At 41.9% G+C, this 15,777-nt stretch overlaps 1 protein-coding gene across 3 annotated transcripts in view; it reads left to right on the top strand.

Moving 5' to 3' along the window:
* The window catches only part of dachd (dachshund d), a 113,664-nt gene that overhangs the window by 38,762 nt on the left and 59,125 nt on the right, over positions 1-15,777 (top strand). The window lies entirely within an intron of this gene.

The raw sequence follows: 15,777 nt of genomic DNA, 5'->3' as shown, positions 1-15,777 counted from the left end.
ATTCATGACCAGGGCGAGGACGGACGGGATTGTTCAAAGATGGCTTGTTTTCCCCTTTTTTTTTTTTTTTTTTTTTTTTTGGTTGAAATGTGAATTTTAATTAGACACGGTTGTTACTCTGAGGGGTTGTAAAAGGGGACTCTGTGCTTGTTACACGGAGGCATGTGTGCGCTCTGATCTTTTTTTACTGTCACACCTTTTCCAATGTGTTTATTTTTCCTTATTAATGCTCCAGTATTTTGAAGGAAAACAATACTCTGAATAGGCTCAGGAAACTACCTACAAAAGTGCAGTTGACTAAATTCTTTGGGCTTCACTGTAAATCCACAGCCTGACAATGGGCTGGCCTGACAACTGTTTGTATTGGCAGGCTATTTCCAGCCTAATAGCTGTACAGTATCATTGTCAGCCTCTTATCATGGCAGGCACAGCCCTTTCTGACACACTGACACCTCAATGGTGTGCGTATCTGTGTGTGTGTGCGTGTGCGCGCGCATGTGTGTGTGTGTGTGGTCGCGCACTCGCTCGCATGCATCCATCTACGTCTCCAAATTATTTTTAACGTTTAGACGCACTTGTGTTTTTACGTATGCATATATTTCCACTGTTTAAATGTGTTTATCTAAGAAAAATAAATAAATAAACGGAAGCGACGAGGCCGGATGGATAACACCTTTTATTTGCTCCCCTCGTTAGCAAGAGTGTCAAAGAGAAAAGGAGAGATCATGAAAAGCCCATCTCGAGCTGTATGCTCACTCTCTAATAGCGTGGACGGTACCTTGAGATGGTTCTGATGGAAGATTATCATTTGCGCGCCTCTCAGCACCATCCTTGTCCCTGAGCCTCATTCGTGTTGAGGCTAATTTGTATGCTGTCCTTAATGGTTGTGTTTGGGTTAGTTCTGAGTAGCACAAAGCCTTTAATTGTGAGGTTTAACATTTTGCAATTAAAATCTCCCCTCTTTGCTCTAAGGAATGAATGAGCAGTCTTTGATGTGCTTTAATCAGCCGAGATGTATTGTAGTTTAAGAAGCATAAAGATGCCAGATACATTTCTGATTTTAAATTGACACACTCTTCAACCTTTGAAGATGATAGTGTGTTTTTTTTTTTCTCTCCCCCCCCTCCCCCCCCTTAGCTTAAAGCAGTGGAAGCTCAGTCCCTTGAACCCCACTCTCAGATTCTGGGGCACAGATCTCTATCTCCCTTTTCTAAAGTGGCCAAACAGGATTAAGAAGAGGAGCGCTTCTATTTCACCAGGACCAAGGAAGCGTACACAATGATTCACCAGAGCTTGACTAAATATCTTAGATGCACACTGTGACTGTATCAGCTGTTATTTTCTCACCTGTTAGAGGAGGCTTTTAGACATCCTCCTGTAAGACATGCTGATGTGATCAAAAGAGCATTTTTTTAAAAAAATAAAGCACACTGAGCAACAAATTCTTATTTAGACATTTCCATTTTTTTTTCTTTATTGCTAATTTCTGTCACACCATAAGCAAACGCTGGAGAATGCAGATTATGGCGCTTCTCTCCAGAGGTATCCTTGTTTTGCTGTATTGTCGCTGAACAAAAAACCTCATTAAGATCAGACAGAGTGAGAGAGAGAGAGAGAGAGAGAGAGAGAGAGAGAAAAAAAAATATATTCTTATTGGAGAAAGAGAGGTGGCAGTTTGATGAGGGCTGATTGGGAGCATCTGGAGGCTGTTTCCAGAGGACGCAGCCCTGAGTGAGCAACCCTGGCATTTAAGTACGGCCCGCTCTTAGAAACTAAAAAATCTCACAGCAAGCAAATTAACGGGAGCAGGGATTTGGTAATAATGGAGGGTTCTCGGCTTTTGTTTCACCGTGACAGATGGACAGTGTGTGCTCAAATTGAATTTGGCTTTAATTGCATTGTGGCGTTTATAATTTATCTGCTCCACAGATTTTGTTTACAGGTTTATGGGGGTCTTGAAATGCGTGTTTGCTCTCCTTCCCTCTCTTCTTCTACTTTTTTTCCTCTCTCTCTTTTTTTTTGCCTCTCCATCTCTCTGCGTGTGTGTGTGCGTGCATGTATGTGTGTGTGTGTGTGTGTACGTGGCGGCCAGATCCTTTTTCATCCTCCACTACAGCAGGATAAAGGACACTGTAATTCTCTGAGAGTGTGGTGTTCATTACCGTAGCAGTTTGCCCTCCAGGGTGAATGTGTTCAATAAGCGAGATTGTCTTTTTTCCAATATACACTTAAACGGTATAAGATTGCAAATGTAAGCTCTGTAGTGCCCGTCTGCCCCAATGCTCAATGTTCAAATCATTTGGATCACTTGGATAGGTGAACACAATATAATCAAATATCTCTCCTTTTGAATAACTCCTGCACATGCACACACGCCATATTAGCAGAGGAGAGGGCACGCTGGCACACACACACACACACACACACATATTCTGTACATACACACAGACACATCCATTCAGTTTGCACAAGAGGAAGCTACTTGAGTTGTTTTTTTTTTTTTTTTTTCCTGGGTGTAATTCTACATATGTTTAAGTGCTTCTTTTGTATCCAGGTGAGCTTAACGGCTGGTGTCTTTCCCCTTTCATGCAAACAGAGGCGGAACCTTGAGAAGCAGTAAAATGATAGTTTTATTTCTTCGGAAAATGATACACGATACAGCTAAATATAATACATCAAGCCTTACATGTTAAGCTTGACATGCTACTCTTTTGCAACACAGTGATTACTCAAATCTCATTCTGAACACGGATATAAAGGCAGCGCTTTGTCTCATTAACTTGTGCGATATTTCATCATTTTGTGTGTGTGTGTGTGTTTTTTTTTTTTTTTTCTTCCCTCCTTTTTGGACAGACCTCCCGCACACATCTCGTAGCGGCGATAAAGATTATATGCTTGTCTCCCGCTCCATCTAGCTCTTCTCTCCTCTCCTTATCCTAGCCTCTGCCACCCTCTAATTGATGCACCCCTGCCAATTTACACTTCAGCCCTGGCTCTGACCCCTATTAACTACCTGGCCTCGCTCTCCCAGGGAAAGCACTGTGTTCAGGGAGAATCCTCCACCCCCAATCAACTCCTCTTAAGGCTGCCGCTAAACACATTTTCATACTCAGCCAGCAAGAGAGAGAGAACTGGCGCTCCGCACTCTCGCCAACTTTTATCTGGATGAGTGAAAAGGATAAGCCAGGCTGTGCTGTTTCCCCTAAACGCGCGGCGTCCCACAACACGGCAGTTTATCACTGGCAAGCCTCACGGTCATTTTGACATAGGCTATTTATTTATTTATTTATTTTCTTTCCTCGCCCCCCCACCACCACCACCACCACCACCCCCCCCCCCTCTTCTCCCACGTCTTCAGATTACTGTCCTAGTAACACTGCACCAGCCACTTGTCATTGTCTGTTTTTCACTTGTCCTAGATCGGGAGTATTTTGAGGAATGTCCGCTCTGTTCTCTGTACCTGTCCCAGAAGTCTGCCCATTTGGGTTGTGTGAGAGAGAGAAAGAGAAAAAAAAAAAAAAAAAAAAAAGGGTCTGTGTTCTTGAGCAGCGGTGAAGCTCTAGGTCTCTATCAAGCTATGGCTTATTTGTGGTGGGCTTAGCTAGGCATTCCTACACAGGCTTTTCACTTGACCTGATGTTATGTCATCATGAATGTTCTCAGGGGTCCAGACTGTGTGCTGATTAAAGGACAGCAGATAATCATGTGTGTGTGTGTGTGTGTGAGAAAGAGAGAGCTGCTGATTGTTTATATTTAGATAATATTTCAGACTGAAGTGGTCATATTTAGAGTAAGGATCGCTGGGATGGGTACACTTACGGAGGGGTAAGTCACGTAGTTGCATTTTTTTTTTTTTTTTTTTGTTGCAGCAGCAGACATGGTATGTGTACAGTTTAATGAAGTAGGGAATCATTCTGTGTTCTCGATTAACAGTAATCACAAAGCAATTGAAGCGTGAAAAATGAATTTGTTTCTTCCAATGCAGAACAGTTTCAGAACACACACGGCAAAACTTATTAATTATACAGCCACGTCGAGCTGGAGGAGTAATATTTTTGAACATGCTGTCGTGTTTTGTCTGTTTAATCCTGCGGTATTTCACGTGGTTTCCTTCCATTAAAGATGAAGCAAAAAAAAACCCGGCAGTTAGTTCTCTCTTTTCCCCTCCAGCTCCACTGAGTAGCATTGCGGCTGTTTAGCCACTTTTCTCTGGGCAAATTGTTTTTGTGACCCATGGAATGTTAGAGGAAATGCTTCTTTCTCATTGGCGGTCCCCCGGGTGTGGAGGCCATGGCCCCTGTCATCGGCCCCAGTGCACACACAGACACAGACACACGCGCACGCAGACACACTCCCGCACACACCGCATCACTCTTTGCTAGAGGAAAGCAATCCACCACAGGAGAGGGACCTCCAGGCCTTTTTATAGCACCGATACACCCCACCCCCCCCTCCCCCTCCACCACCCCCCCAATCATCCCCCCTTGACTCCCAGACGTGACATCACAACAATCAGAGATCATTTTCAGCAGTATCATCATAACCACGCGCACTCTGTATCTTTATTTTCCCTTTTTGCGTGTTGCATTCAGAGTTATCGGTAATTAACCCTTTGCTCTGCACAAATAAACCGTGTTGATTTTGTTCAACTCCCTGAAAGAGAAGTTAAAAAGTAATCATGAACGGTCCCAATTCGAAAAGGATTTCCCTTGAATGTGCAGTGAAATATGCTCCTCAGATCAATTAAGTGTTTACAGCCTGTAAGAATCAGCAGCACAATAGAGAAGCTGTCTCTTCTGGACCCCGGAGGCTACCGTAGCAATGTTTCATTAAGTGCACTCACTCCTGTGGCCCCCTATAAACACACATTAATTAAGGCACACAGAAACACAGTCTCTGAGCTTGCACTATGGTAATGATGATATGACCCCAAAAGGAGAGGTGCACCAGGGGTCAGGGAATAAAAGGAGGGAGCGTTTAATGCCAGAGCTTGGCTGATCTGCAGAAACACAGCCTTAACTGGTCCAATTCAAATTAGGCCAAGATTTGCTTAACTGGCTAATTTAGATGTGCATGAATGTAGATTCATTTCCAGCAGTGAGTATGGCTAGGGTGTGTTTTCTCCTCCCATAAAAATAATGATGAGGGTCAAGATGACAATTTTCTCGATGTCAGCAGCCGACGCCGAATATTCTAATTTATATACACTGATAAAATGACTTATAATGATGTGTTGTGTTTTCATATAAAAGTAGGAAGTTTAATCGTGTATTGTCATATTGTCAAAGATAGAATATGTATATAGAATAATCACATTAACACTAAACAGATCTTGCATAATTTTAATCAACAGAGAGGCTGAACATGTGTCTTTTGACATGCCGCTACGTGAGATTGAAGATTTGCAGAACTCGGAGCTGTATTTGAAACCCTAATACAAAACTTACCCTGTAGACATGCTGCAACTGACCTAAGATCAGCGCTGGCTCATCCCTCAAATCATTTTAGTTTCAATCGCAGTCACCTCCCATAGACAATTTAGGTAGATTTGACAGTGGCAAATGGGTGTCATCAATATGATCCCAAACATTGACATTTTCTTTGGTGGGCTAAGTGGAAAGTCCCATCCCATCCTCTCAAGATCTGCAGCTAGAGGCCAGGGGGCTGGTATCCATCTTCGTAACAGTGACTATGTTGGAGGAGGAGGTGAAGGAAGAGGAGGCGAAGAGATGGAGGGGAGGGAGGCAGCATGTCAATGAGCCTGCCCAGTGTCACTGAGCACCACACAGAACAGCCATCTGGAGAATCAAAGACTCCTACCATCTGGCTGCCTCACCCACTCTCTACCCCCACAGAATAAGAATCAACCAGATAGTACTTTGCCATAACAGTCCTTGGCCTTTTAGAGGAAAAAAAAAAAAAAAAGTCAGGTAAAACTACATTCATGTTTTTAAAAAAAATAACACCTGTCAACATTCATAAACACGGTAAAACAAAATAGGCTTTTGATCCGCCTGTACACCTTTTTTTTTTTTTTTAAAGCGATAGAAAGATAGTGTTGACCCTCATTCGTCAGGCCATCACATGTTAAAATTGGATTTTAAAATGAACATATGTTCATTGTGCTGCCAAAACTAATATTTACAAATTCCCATCTTTGTCTTACGCTTAAGATCAATCTCACATCTGCTCGGAGAACACATGTGCTCATTTGTCATACCTCTGTTTGAATCCTGCGTAGAAAAGTTTCGCAATAACAGTGCTTAAGAAAATCCTCATGTTTTAGAATAACTGCGTATTAATTCCTCTCATCAGATTTCAGTTTTGAAATTTCATATTAAAAACTAGTTTACTGATCATTTGTTTTCCTCATAAAGCGAGACTTGCCAAATATGCAGAATTGAAGGGATTATGAATAAGTCCATGCAGATCTAAAATCATAGTCTCTGACTTCTAAGTCTATGATGTCCAAGGATTATTCCAATATAGATTCTTTCCCTTTTTTCATGATGGCTTTTCCATGTCTTTAGTACAGCCTGAAGTTCTGCTTAAGGAGGTAGAAACTGTAATGCAATGAAAACTTAAAGGAGTCCTTTAACATTGAACCAGTCTTGCTGAGTGGGCCTTCAAAGTCTTGATTTAAATTATGTATGCTCTGTAAGTATGTATTTGGCAGGAAAGAGTGGCGAGAGGAGGAGGGATGAACGCTGAAAAGTCTTCAGCCATATTCCAAAATGCCATTTCCGTGTTGCTGAGGTACCATTGTTTACAGGGCTTTGATGGAGAGGTGCCCTGATCGCCACTAGCTATTTCTCTCGCTCTCTCTTTTTCTTCCCCCTCTTAGTTTGAGAGAAATCTCCTGACGCTGTAAAATGGGCAATGATGACATATGTGGATGCAGGCCTGTTCATATCTTTGTGGGGCCTTTAGGGAAATAAATATCTGAGAACATTCAGTGAAATGAAGCTCACTCAATAAATCACCATGACACAATAAACACTTCTGGCACATGAGCACCCCCCTACCCACCATCCCCTGGTGCCCAGCCCCCTCACACACACACACACACACACACACACACACATACACGTACACACTCACTCTCTCCTCTCAGACACCACCTACCTCTCCCCGCCTCTTCTTGTGCTACCAAATGGTGCCTCCCCACAGGCCAGTAAATCAAATCCCAGCACAAATACAGTGGGAATTTATTTGGAATGGGCTTTTGTTCTCTTTAACGCCTGATTGTTAGGCCGACTAGGGCGCATGATAAATTTTGAGCAGGTTGTTTCTGCGCGGTGGCTGTTGTGTTTGTCGCTCCTTGTGCCTAACGTGACTCATACCGCCTTTAAACTCCGCTCCTTTGACCGTTTACACCCGATGTAGATAACTGCTGTCGCTCGCAGAGGAAATGTAAAGAAAATGACCTCACAAAATAAATTTTTTACGCACTATTAGCTCTCTGTCTATCTCTCCAAAAAGACGGCGGTGCTTCACATCAGTCACAGGTACAAGAAAAGATCCGGTTAAACTAGCCAAAAAGACGAGATCAACTTCTTTTTATACGTATATATAAAACAAATTAGTAAACGGAAACAAAAAAAAAAAGAACATTGGGTTGGCTGTGTTAACAACATGCCCTAACACTTCCTGAGTGACAGTGATGGAGGTTGGAGGGGCTCAGCTTTTCCCTTGGCTCATAGACACCCATTCAGTCTGCTATGGCAGCCGCTGTTTATGCAGAGGTAATACAAGCAGTAATATAACAGAGTCTAATTGGTTTATCAGTGTTTGCTATGGTAACCCACATGGAAACAGCCCCTTAAACAATTATATTATTAAACCGCTGGCCAGGATATATTTTGCTTTATCTATGGGCACTGTGGATATGATTGCTCACTGTTATAAATGGCACATAGTTAGTACACTGAGAGAAAGACACTGTTTACACTAGGCCTCATGCGGTGAATCTGTCCAGTGTAAGGTAATCTGCAGTAATAAGCTCCATTTGTTTTGTTTAGCTTTTAAGCTGAGGCAGAGAGGAAGGGAGAGGAGGGGGGGGGGGAGAGAGAGAGAAAAAAAAAATCTCATTTCAAATCCTACCCACCTTCTTATCTCTATTTGTTCAGTTGTTTTTAATGCCACATACTGAAAGAATTTCAATGGCTGTTTTGCCATGAAGTCATTTGTTATCCTTCAGCGGGCTTTCGTCTCCCTATTGTGTGACAGCCCCCGAGTGCTCGAATCCTCCAGATGGAGCAGGTCAGACACACACAGGCTCACTCACTTACAAACTCAAGGATACACACACACACACACACACACACACGCTGACGCACACTCACAAGCAGGTTCACACACTTTCCTTTGAATGGCTGACATAGATCTACTTGCCTTGTGACATATACGGAAATGATAATGTCATTTTTGGCAATTTGTCTTCCCCACCTCTTTTCTGTTATAGTTGGAAATGTGGCTGTTAAGAGCGCCTGGCAGTTATACAGCTCATGTCATGTTTACAAACAGTCCAAATGAAAATGTTCCACAATCTCTTTTTAACACATATTGTCAGTTGGTCTGTTACTCGCTTGCTGAGCTTCCCTCCAAAAAATTTTCGTGGACGCCGAACAGAACAGATGCATCTGCTCTGTCTTATTTGGCAATTACACTCATCTAAGGAGTTATGCCCAAAAAGCGAGAACACAATGGAGAAAGTCTTTATTCTAGAGATCAAACACATTATGGTTAAGTTATACACATGGAAAAATAGCTTTCTCTAACCCATTATTCTAACTTTTTCTCTTATTTCTTTCCTTTGTTTCTCTTTTTTTTTTTTTCCATGTGGTGTCCTGCTCCCTTCCTGTTTGGATCCTCTGATGTGCAGGTTAGTAGTCTTCATCCTAGCAAATTTGAAACTTTTTTTTTCATACTTTCCACTTTTTTTTTTATTACCTACCAACTGGCCAAACAATAAAAAAAAAACTGTCGTTCTGTAATATAACACTCATATTGTTATATTCTGTGCATGTTTGCATGATGACAGATGGCTTATACAGTTTCACTTTCTCTGCATGAGAGACAATATACAGCAGAGTTCCAGGAAAATATACAATAACATTTTACATGAAAACAACAGGTGCAGTTCAGTGATCATTCACTCGCCAGCCCATGGCAATAAAGGTAAAAGCAGGTTCCATAACAAGTACGACGTAATAACCGTAACAGCCATCCTTAAATGATTTGATTGACTCACGCTAGACCTCATCGCTCTATTTTAAACCTAATGGAGTCTAGGTATAATTTGACCATGCCCTGATTGACAGCCCCTTTCTCTATCTCAACAGTAACCCCTGACGATGTACATTAGGGTCGGATTAAAGCAAGGCGCTAACGCATATTAAAAAATTAAGCCAAGCCAGTGGACTGGCAAAGCTCTTCTTTTCTCCCATTTCCCCCCCACCACCCCCACTCCCCTTCACTCTCGTCCATATACTTCCTTTCGGCTGGTCCAGCATTAAAATTTCAATGCCATCAAGTAGTGATAGGGACTTGTTAATACAGCCGCAACTTGCCCTTGTGAAGGAAATCAAATGACACAGTACAGCAGGCCACAGAGGGAAGACTGATAGGACATTATACTGCTCAAACAGAGCCACAGAGCCTTGCAAGAGAAGCAAGGATACAGCATCAAATATACTATGTAGCCTTCATAACTAGGTGCTTAATTTGTCAAAATGCCTCACTTTTGTCTAGGGCATATTTTACCGTGCCTCGAGCCCTTGGCATATTTAAGAGGACCATGGTAGTTTTTCCTGCGGCAGGATACCAGCCTTATTGTACTGCTTCAGCTGCTGTAAATAGTAGTAAATCTTTAGTGTTGCATTTATTCTAGCATGACACCAAAGCCTCCCACTCAAAATGATTGAATGTAACTTATTTGATTCTGCTTCCCTTCATTTGGGGATTTTGTGAGGAGTCTTTTTTTGAAGACAATGAACTAACAAAAGATTGTTTTAACAGCTGCATGTCTTTGATTACACGCTTCTTTGAAGTATCACTTTAACTTAGCCTTTGAACTTGGATAGAGATCAGAAAATGAATCGAGCTCCTTTTTGATGTAAGAGGAGGGGATTTTATTGTTGAAATGTTCATAAACTGCTCCCGACCGTTTAGAGAACAAGTTCAGTGTTGATTTTTAAATTGACACAGGAGAAAGGGAGGGAGGCGACAGGGGTTTTGAAGGGAGGAAAGGAGGGAGGGTTTCATGTTAACGCACACCCAATGACGCCTTATGTTTTTTTTCCCACCCGCATTTTTGCCAAGACCCGCCTCGCTCCCTTCTCTGATTGGCTCGCACTCGTCGCCTTCGTCGGTTAGGTTGGTTAGGTTTAGGCATGAGGAGCGAGATGGTTAAGGGTTAGGGTAAAAAATATCAGGGTCAGAGCCAATCAGAGAGAGAGTAGGGACGGATGTTCGCAGAACGCAGTTGGGAAAAAACAATAACGCCCCAATGACAAGGAAATGAAAACAACGTCTTTTATTCCCCTCAATAGGGAAGAGTTCTTAGATACAGTTGAGTCACACCAAAGTCTCAAGCTCCACATTTACTTGTGTGGCTCATTAGGACAATATGCCATCCATATGTTTCATTAAATGATCGTTATATCAGTTTTCCCACTTGTAAAAGAGTTACACGTGCACCGAATTTGAAGAGTTAAAACAATCCTGTAACAGTTATACTTAATCTGCTTGTTGCTTTTGACAGCAGTGATATTGTGCATTTGAGGTACTTTGTTGTTTTGGACAAAACTCAAATTCTATTAAAGGATTAAGTAATTGAACACTAATCTAAAGGACTTGAGGTTTCTGTTCTTTTGGTAATGCTTTTAATCTTGGCACAGTTCTAGAAAAGGCAGTGAAGTACTGAGTCACTGAGGGAAAAGCAGATTAGTTCAATTTCATGTATTTTAGGGGAGTACTACTCTAGCTTAGATGGATTACTGTTGAATCAGTGAATTGAAATGTAATGATGCAAAATGTATCTATTTGCATAAACATGGAGCTGTATCGGCTTCCTCTCTGTAAATTAACAACTGAAATCGGGGAGGGGGGGTTGGGATGGGATGGGGGGGGGGGAATTATGTGGCTTGTCTGTACCGTGTCACATTGAAATGCTTTTTAAAGCCTTATTTTGTCGTAAAAAAAAAAAACGGAACGAAGTTTGCTGAATTTGGTTCACGAAATCCCCAAACTACAAATTTCACACAATGCCAGATTTAGAAATATAATACACTATCAGCTGTAGGCCATTGTATCCTTTTTTCATCATTTCCAAATTAATCATGCTCCAGATCCACTCCCATTGTTCAATTTTACTGTTACCAGTAACAATAAAGAAACAAAAGTTGAAGAAATTGCTTGCCCTACATCTGTCATTGTCATTGAGAGAGACTGGCCATAATACTTTATTTATATTCTGCTCTGGAGACGTGAGGTTTATGTTGTGAATGTTCATTGATTCAAGGGCATACAAATATACCCCCAACACCCTTCATGACCCACATAGAGCAATATGTCACATTCACCATCCATTAAAATAACACGATAGATACAAATAAACTGTATTCTACATTTTTGTTACCCTCGCAGCTAACTCAAATTACATTTTGAATGTCGTCCACTCAATCTCCCCTCGTCTTTTGTGCTTTCTTTTGATATAAATAGACAGACATTCAGGGGTCTGAAGTGTGGAAGTTAGAAGAATATAAAAGGAAGAAGAAAATTTAGATATTTTTAAATGATGTCCTACATTTTGTCAGCTAAAATCAGGATATTGCCTGAGCGGGGAGAAGCCATGTTCTTCAGTTGTCAAAAGGCAGTAAGTAATGATTAAAATAGCAGTGTGAAACGCGGGGAGATTAAAGTGATGCTAATGATAAGTGAGAGAAGAAAAGGGCAAGCTATATTTTAATTCCTGGGAGAATGGTTAATGACTTCTATTGCCTGAGATTAAACTAAACCTGTCTCATCAGCTTTTTCTGCTCGCTGAGGAAAAAAAAGCCCCCTGCACTTTAATTTATTAAACTCTTTTAAGGAAGCACATTGATCTACATAGGTTAAACTTTCAAAATTTTGGGCAAAAAGACGCCCCATAAAGCTGTCACGCAGGGCAAAGCTGTTGAGTTGCTCAAGGCACACTATAAAGAATTCATTATCTCCAAACTGCCACATTTAATCAGAAAATATCAATTATTTAAAAGGGGAGGTTTGCTCCTGTTTAGAGCATCAGGTTTTACTGACACACTGGATTATACTGACACGTTTAATATATTTTTCTGCTGTCACCGTGGTGATGCTGTGAACTTTTCCATTTTCTACGCCCTTTTTTTTTTATACCTTTGGCTGAGTAAATGTGCATTTGGCCACTGTAAATGGCTCCATGTAATCACATCAACAGTATAATATCATCCAACAAGTAAAATATTTATCTCCTGTTTTCAGCTTGCTGGAAGGACTAAGGACTTGTGCTGTGAAAATTTTTCGCATGGCATTAACACAGGAGCACTGGTGACCTCTGTAATGAAATGTATGGTACTGTTGACATGGCATTACAGCGATTCAACACTGTTCATTAATCTTTGTTTTGCTGGAACCCTTCTGGCATGTCCTTCGCCAAGGTGCGGAGCAATGCCAGAAATTGTAAGGCTCACCACATATTTCTGATGGCAATTAGCATGCATTCCGATCCACTGAGCCCCTCGCATAACAGCCCAATCCTTACAGCGGCCAGAGTCTTTATCAGCAACCGGGTGATAGGAGTCATTGAACATTCTGCTGACAGCAGATTATTTTTGTTTTTATACAGATGTCAGGCTTGAGTAGGTGGTGTTTTCCACTCTTACTGTGGGACTGCGGGGCCCCGTTGTCCTCTCTTTTCATTCGCAAACAGAGGACAATGTTTTTAACTTTTCCTCGCTCTCTCTCTCTCTTAGTTTCCCTCTGTGCTTCACCCTGTATCTTATCTTAACCTCTGTCATTTCAGGTCTGGAAATAGGCCTGATATTTAAAGCTCTGGTAAAGAGTAGCTGTCATTCCTTTGAGGACAAATAACAACACTCACCCAGCGCTGAATTCTCCCTGCCTCTAAATTCTCAGTGGATCTGTCAGCAGGAAGCAGGCATGCAATTAATAAGCCTTTTAACTGTAATATCACAGTGGGACAGAAATTGAAGACACATTCATACATAAGGGAAAAATTCCCAGCAATCTCTATGAGAAGAGGAAGCACGGTTTCAAAGTGCCAGCTGATGGTCCAGGTATAGTGGTGCTAGCCGTGATTTTGATCGATATCATCAATGGCTACTGCTGCCGTGCAGAATTTGATCCAGGAGTCTCATGCTAATGCTCACGCCTGTCTCAAGCACAATGTAATCTCTCCTTTTGAATCAATGACACTTTTTTTTTTTTTTATGGTCTCATCGCTTTTCCGATTCAGGTGGTAACACTGTCGCGCTTGAATCCAGCTGGAACACACGTAATCTGAAGCCCTCCAAAAGAAACAAACAAAAAAAACAAACATTGAATATCCTCACAGCTGAGTTAAGAAACTTTTCAATTGTATTAACTCAATAAAAGTCCGTTTTCTCAACAGTCTGGCAATAAACGCCGGGTTGAGATGTTTACAGCGTTCGCGTGCATAACCACAAGCTTTTCTTTTGACAAATTCAAAAATTTCTTTGGACTGTGAACGATTCAAATCTGCTAAATTCGCCTGGAGTCAGAGGAAAATGTCTCTGTATTATTTTGTTGACATATTCAGGATGATTTTTTTTTCTGCCCCTCCCAACCACCAACCCTCCACCCTCCCTCCCCCTCCACCCCCTTGCTTGTTGCGTAAAGTAATATCTCTGTGTTTCTGGGGACACATTACAATAATGCATTAAGAAATCACATTAATAATGCACATATTTTGTCACATATTTATAACTATCCCCCAGACATCAACATGTCACAGTTGTTGTTAGATCCCCTTTGGTTTCAATTAAAATCTCGCTGAGGCAATAAAAATAGCCAATTAAATTGGAGCAGGCTCTTCAGAGGTACAATTGGTCTGATTAGATTAACCTTGAACATAAATTAGGGTTAAAAATAAGATTAAATGTATATTAATAACTGCCCACCATATTCCATGCTAAACTATACTACTCTGGTAGTCACTCATTTCATCTGTATTGAGTCCGTAAGTGTCATTTTCACTTGATTAGCCTGCATTATCATTTATTTTCTCTCATGCTTATTTGTAGCTTAATTATTTAAATTGAAGTATTTTTTTTTTTTTTTTATAGAACTCTCGTTGTGAGACATTGAGACTTCATTATCTAATTACAGTAGTGTGTTTCCAAGTTAAAATAGACAATAGAGATGTAATCATGTATAACAGGCATGGCTCTACATATCAATCAACACCAGCCTCGAAAACCGTGGTCGCAATCCAGCTTTTACCGCCACACAGCTCTTCTCTCTCAGACACTTACTCTCCGCTCTCTCACTCTCTGTCACACACACACACACACACACACACACACTCACTCCTTCCCTGATAGCTGTGGTGTGTCAAGCTTTTCTCACCACTATTACTGCCTGACTGCCTTCACTGATCCCGTCCCACCTGGTAACTAAGAGCTGAGCATCCAGACGCTAAAAATACGACTGATGCTAATGTCACACCCCCCTGCCATTTCCAGCACCCGGTTCCCAAAGCCCAGGCTGGTGTGAAGGGAGGGGAGCCGAGCAGACATCTTTGTAATTCTTTTAATAACATGTGTAAATGGGCAAGGGGCCTATCGGTCTTTATCAGGCCTGGCGAGCGGAGCAGAGCAGCTGATACCACCTAGGGGCCGGGGAAATGCCTGATTCATCTAACAGTCCGTGAAGCTGATTAATTTCACTCTTCATTAAGAATGTGTTGTGGCGTCTTCTCTGAGCATTCTTGAGCATATCTCTTCCACCACACAGTCTCTTGGTCATCTTTTTTTTTTTTTTTTGCTGCTGCTGCTTCTTCTTCTTCTCCAGCGTTCTCCCTCGCTCTTTCGCTGGCCCTTCCTTCTTTTTCCTGGGCAGCGTTAGCAGCAGCGGCCACCCTCCTCCTCCTCTTTTTGCGCCCTTGGCAAATGAAAGGTCAAAGACGCTGCAGTGATTAATGAGCAGTAGACTCTGGGATCTCTCTGTCAACCCCCCGCCAGTCCACCACCACCCCCCCACCCACCCCACCCTCCCCATCCCCTCCTGCCCTCCTCGCTCCTTGCATTATTTCATCTGCTAATCTCACACAACACTACTTAGTTAGTATGTCGCGGAGTAAACAGTGTTGTGTGTCTCTACGCCGGACTGCTTAGACACCCAACTCTGATGAACTTTTTCTGTTAGGGTTTAAAGGCATGAAAGCGAGGGGAACAGAGAGCATTATGGAGGTAGAAGAGGAGGAGGAGGAGGAGGGAGGAGGGCTCACAGAATGTTTTTTGGGCCAAAGAAAAGGTGCTGTAGTGTAAATGGTGAGCTCTCCACTCAGCTTTTCATCTCAAGATGTTGCTACCAAGTCTAATGACTTCAGTAGTGTGCTCCTAGCACAAAAAAAACCCCACTTCAGCCCGCTCGGTGGTTTTATGGTGTAATTGAATGTGAACGTCACCGCTCCTTTTACAGGATAAATGACACTTCATGGGCTCAGACCAACTGTTTATTTGAAAAAGTAATGAAATATTTACTCTCCATTGCAGT

Source organism: Thunnus albacares, chromosome 11 (genome assembly GCF_914725855.1).
Source record: "Thunnus albacares chromosome 11, fThuAlb1.1, whole genome shotgun sequence".
Taxonomy (NCBI): Eukaryota; Metazoa; Chordata; class Actinopteri; order Scombriformes; family Scombridae; genus Thunnus; species Thunnus albacares.
The sequence above is the reverse complement of the archived record's forward strand: the minus strand, read 5'-3'. Positions and strand labels throughout refer to the sequence as shown.